Source organism: Penaeus monodon, unplaced genomic scaffold, assembly GCF_015228065.2.
Source record: "Penaeus monodon isolate SGIC_2016 unplaced genomic scaffold, NSTDA_Pmon_1 PmonScaffold_3042, whole genome shotgun sequence".
In the NCBI taxonomy this organism is placed as follows: Eukaryota; Metazoa; Arthropoda; class Malacostraca; order Decapoda; family Penaeidae; genus Penaeus; species Penaeus monodon.
In genome coordinates this window covers 20,718-26,559 of record NW_023657727.1, presented here as the reverse complement: position 1 = coordinate 26,559, position 5,842 = coordinate 20,718, and the positions used below count along the sequence as shown (strand labels likewise).

The 5,842-nt window shown below is 42.7% G+C and overlaps 1 pseudogene; it reads left to right on the top strand.

The window, feature by feature from the left end:
- The first annotated feature begins 7 nt into the window (after window positions 1–7).
- Window positions 8–5,353, top strand: LOC119570532 (annotated as a pseudogene).
- The last annotated feature ends 489 nt before the right edge of the window (window positions 5,354–5,842 follow it).

Below are 5,842 nucleotides of genomic sequence, written 5' to 3'. Positions count from 1 at the left end.
ACCCCGGGGGGCAGTTGTGCGGAATTTTGATAATACACCCTTAGAGTTTACCGACGTTCCGTGGAAAGGGTGATGTACTGGAATATCGAGAGGAAAATCTAAAGGGACCGCGGCACACACGGGACTCTTTAGAAAGACTGGAAAACCAAAAAAAGTAGGATCACACCTTCCCGCCCATCATTTTGCCGGGACCCACCATTAGATGAAGCGACATACTCTAATATCGGGGGATTTTAACCGGACAAACTCCGGAACACCAGCCATGACAGCTGCTAATCTTCAGTGGCAAAACCCAGTTAGTGGCTGCAAATTTGCTAACTCAAGATAAATAACACAGACCTACAAACACAAATACCACTGGTTTCTGCAAACACTCTTGGTAGGGGCAAACAATAACATCAGTGCTTCTAAGGACCAGAACAATAACAATGGTTTGCCTACTAGTCGCTCTGCCAGTGGCATCCCAGTCAAGAGCAACAGTCGGGCAGCCTCAGCCACACGCAGCAGTTCAGTGGAAATAGTATTAGCGGAAACAAAGCCTGGGAGTTGCCCCAAACCTAAAACATACAGGCGTAGCAAATCCAAAGAACTGACTCCGGCCATTGAAGCTGCTGGGGAGAAACTCACCCAAACTAAATTCGGGACTTGAAGAAGATTCACCATTTGAGGCATACGGGCGCAAAAAGTCTCGTGAACTGCCACTGGAAAGGGTTTAAAACCGTGACACCAGAATAAAATCTCCTCCACCAGCGGGGACCAGAACGAGCAAAATCTCCTTTCGAAAGGGCAAGGTCATCCATTGAAAAGAAGTTCGAGCGGGCCAATCACCAATAGCAGAACGAGCTGCTAACCGTAAAAGTGATTTTCCTGCCGGTAAAGCTCCAGGTCTCCAGTTCTGAATCGATATCAAATATGGGTAAAGGATGAAGACCGTCAAGCAGAAACTAAAAAAAATACCAGGTAGAAAATGTTCAAGTCTCAGAGAAAAATAAAGAAATAGAACGGGAAAAGGCAAAAGAAAGCGAGAAGGGAAAACAGAGAAAGAGAAACCGAAGGATAACAAAGTCAAGAAGACATCATCATGTGATCCGAGAAACCTAAATTATGTATAAATTGCTTGCTTCACGTTTCAATCGTTCAGGATCCAATGTCCCAGATTCAAGTGTGCGCTCAACCACAGACAAACGTTCAGGGGATGAAGACGTTTGAGTGAGAAAGAGGAAAAAATTCCACCCTTAAGAGACCTTCACGTTTCCCAAGCACAAGACAGAAAAGAGCTCATCTAAGTCGAGCGTGTGTGATGAAGATGGTTCGGAACGCCTTGAGAGGAAGCCATCCAAGAAGTTTACAGACGCTCTTAACAAATTTTTAGGACGCAAGGAACCCAAAGGGAGAAGAACCGCGTGCTGGCACAAACACATTACAACACCCAAGTGTTTTAGTACAGGCACTGGGGAAGAATTTCCAAAAGCCTCCACGAGTAAAGCCTAAGAAATTCTCAAAGAGTCATGAGAATCTGTGCCTGTCAAGTGTAGCAGAAGGAGGTGAGATAGTAACGGATCCACAGCAAGCTGACAAAATGCAGATGCTGCTCAACAAGTAGCTGCAGCCACTTTCAGCCTGGTTTTACCCTTGAATCTGTCACAAAAAGTATTTGTGACCACCTTTCTCAACTAGAGAGTGATATTACTTCCGCATTGGGAACATGGGAGTGCAGGAGCAAGGTACTGTAGTACGGCCCAAAAGGAACACCCTGCCGTCTTCCCACAGCTTCTTTGTACCATCTCTTACCACCTACGGACTTTCACCAGCACTGGCCAGTCGCCGCAGTGCAAGACTACCAACCTAGACTTAGCTGCAGCAGGTATCGACAATCATAAGGCCACACAATCATCACAGGCGCCCTACAGTCACAACTGCCAGCAAGGACAGCAAACCATTCCCATAAGTGGGAGGAAGGAGGGTTTAAATATGCACAAATTAAAAGACTTGGAAGTGGCACAGGGGAAGTGGGCCCCCTCAGAGGATGGGAGTCAAACCCCCACAGAGTCAGGTGAGTCTACAACGTCTGGCCCTGATGACCAAAGGGGTGTCAGTGAGAATGATGATGAGAGTGTAATGGACAGGATCACCAGGAAGAGTTACTATTCACGTTTCCAAGAGATTAAGAAGAAGCCAAAACTGAGACGAGCCAACACAAAGGGAAAACATGGACCAGCAGCTAGCACAGCAAAGGCTCGACTCATGAAGGAGGAACAGGAGCGTGCAATGAGAGATACCTCAGTCCCCAATAAGTATACCTCCCCCCTTGGTTCCCCTAGAGCCAATGTTACGTCACCCCCTGCATGGGAGAACCCTCGCCGTCACTCTCGCAAGTCTTTACCTCCAGAAGATCTGAGTCAGACCTATTCAGGTGGACGCCGGGGGGTGCTTCTCTGCAGCCAGATGACCTGCCTGGCATCCCCCCGCTTGACCTCTGCCCAAAACCACCAGACCAGGGCCATGGGAGTCAAGCGTCGTCTCCCCTCCATGCCTCCTGATGAGCGCGTCCTTTTCCTTTCCCGTGCCCCATCTACACCTAGGGAGGTCTCTCTCAGGTCGTCGTGTAAAATCCATCCACCAGAAGACAAAATGTATGGCCAACGTGCACCATCAACTCAACCCTAGGACATCAGAGGACCATCTCCTGCTAAGAGCCCTGAGGTAAAGGCTAATGATAGTAATGCCATCCCTGATGTTGTAGCTGCTGCTGCAGCTGCAGGAGCACTAGCAGGAGAAGTGGCAGCTGTTGCAGCTTCAGACGGAACAAAGGAGAGAGGTAAGTCCAAATCTAGAGAGCCGTCTGTAAGTCGTTTGAAGAGTCCTGAACCCACGGAAGTCCTGGAGTAGTGCCAAGGATGAGACTCGCACTCAGGCCCGTGAGGAACTCTCTCGTCGTCTCACTCACCTAACACGCATTCTGGCACAAGTGGGATAGCAGAAGCTAAAAGAAATGTTGGTCTGGCAGGAGGCAATGCAAGGATGGAGCTGGCATTCGGCCATACCGACGCACAAACACTACGGGGACTTCTGGAGAGCCTACTTCTACTACCCAATCAGGAACCAGCACCAGCACTGGCAAGACTCTTACGGAGGAGGGCCTGCATATCGCCGCACAAACACAAAGGACCTCCCACCTGCCCGATGCAAGAGCACGGCCCGGGAGTGAATTTCAGGAGATGCTTCAGGCCCTGTCGTCGCTTTCTCTGCCGCCAGGTGGGTTCCTTGAGGGTCTCTGCCCTGCTGTCAGGTCCTTCAATTTGCAGTCTGGCAGCAGCATCTCCTCCCACTCATCTCCGTAGCAGCAACACTAGCAGTAGCGAACTCCAGCAAACCCTTTAAATAGTTGTACTATCCATGTCAATAGTAGAAAATAGCAGTCTAAATCAACCTTAATGAGTGGCAGTAGGATTTCCCATCAGCGTTGATACTCCACAGATGTCCTGGAAGTGATGGCACCCCTGCCAGGGTGGCCTCCTCCCGTCCTCCCGCGGTGAGTAGTTTATGAGAGCAGAGACACCCAGATCACTTACCAATCTCACTTTTCATGCTTGCTCCTTTCTTCCCAGAGCACATTGTTTTTTTCCCCTGTCAGTTTGTTCTGTTCCCTACATGTGCCCTAAATAATAACGTTTTCCTTTTGGAGTTTACACATTGCAAATCCTAAGGTTTTATACATGCATCAAAAAATTTTGGGCAATTTATTATTTTGTGTTAATACATAAAGTAACAGCAAGGGGGAATACAACTATATGTTTTGGAATATTCCATTCGGTAAGAAAAAATTAAAGGAAATAAACGCAACCTAATATCAATTGCTGAAGCTTACATATGCATACTATGGGTGTATTAGTAACTTTGCTCCCTTGAAATATATTCCCTTAACATATTTTTACAGGAAAAATTCATTTTAGCATTTTTTACTATTGCGGGCCTTTACCCCCTTTTCAACTTTATAAAAAGAACTATAAAATTTAGTTTTTCAGTAATACAATTGAACTATGATACCCTATTACTGATTTCAGTTTTTAAAACAAAAATATTACCAAATTTTACAAACCATTGTTGAAATTCTTGAACAGAAAAAAAGAAATAGGTTTGTATAAATAATACTTTGATAATTCTTTTTGATAGTCATGATGTTATACGTCATGTGAAAAGAATATCAATATAAACTTAAATCAGTATTATATATTGCGAGGAAGATATATACTCAAGCCTCAAGCCTCATAACATTGATAACCTTTTTACAAGAACTTCTCCATGATGCAGAAGACTTGTGACAATTCCCTCAAACTGGGACATTTCCTTGTGTTTCAACTTTGGACGAATCACCTGATCACCACTCTTCCTTTTTTTTTTACATCACCATCACCCGTTTTATGTTACAACCCACAAATGACCAGGACCCAAGTGTGATACGAACTGTCTGACATTAATTGTTTCCTCCATCTTGGCGTTGTGGTCAGCATGGCCCGGGTTGGGCTTACTGGATTGGTCTCCTACAAGAGTGAGATACTGCCAGTGTTTGCATGCTGTCCTACTAAAAGATGATTTTTTTTTTCTTTTTTTTATTCTCTATTTACCTTGGGTACTTTAATCTTTTTGTACTGTAATTTTAGGTTTTGCTGCAATTATGCTAATTTATGATCTTTCCATGTCTGATTTCATAGGAATTCTTATCTCTAACATGAATTGGAAAGCTTAGAATTTTATTTATTCAAGATCCAAATGTTTTTAGATTCCCTCGGAGTTTATACATTGGTACAGATGTTCAGACTCTTAAGAATTTTAAGGAAAGTCAACAAAAATATGATAAACAGTTATATTCACATTAGGTAATTGATTTAAAGAAATATATCAGTGTAATGGGCATTAATGCTTTTTAATGTACTAAACACTTATAAAATAACTTTTTATTATATATCTTCACTAATATGTTGTAATCATATAAACAACAGTGACTTCACTAATATGGCATAACAAAACTAAGCCAGCTTTTGTAAGACTCAGATTATTGTTAACAATTAACCATAATATTAACAAATTCAAGGCTTCTTGTATACTGAAAAAGTAATTCAGACTTTTTTTGCAAACCAATCACCAGGACACTCGTGGAAGATGAGGCTCTCAACACTACCCCAACCGTACCACCTTCTCGTCTAACTTCGCCGACACCCCAGAGTTCGACCTCCTCCAGCTACAGAAACTACTCCACCTGGATTCTCCGAGATACTCCAATGCATCCTCCTCCATCACACCATTGTCACGCAGAACATCTTTCTATCGATATTAAAATACTGTATGGTTTCTTCAACAAGTACATATCTTGTTCATTGAAGTTATTTGGAATTTCTTTTTTCAAGAAAATGAGGGATAGATTTTGTTTTAAAAAAATCAATAAAAGTGAGACAACTGTCATCCAAAACTTTTACTCTGGTGTACTTACTATATTCTTCCCAGTATTTCACTGCAAGCCTATTTTTACATATTAATATTTCCTAAATAAGTTCTGTCAATAAACTTTTACCATAAATTATTCCATAGGGTATTTTCCATTTTTGTATGGAATGCCATTGCCTGAAGATAAATAAAAGGGAGAAAAAGCATTTTAAACAGAGAGTAACATAAAGTGGACTTTATATATTCTAAATGCTTCATTTTATACATGCACAAGAAGGTACATCTTACTTTGAAACACTAATTATGAGCTTTCTGTCACACTATCAACATCCTATTTAACAATCAATTGTTTTTGTTTCATTTCTATTATCGTCAGATATCCATTTTCAGGTGTCTGCTT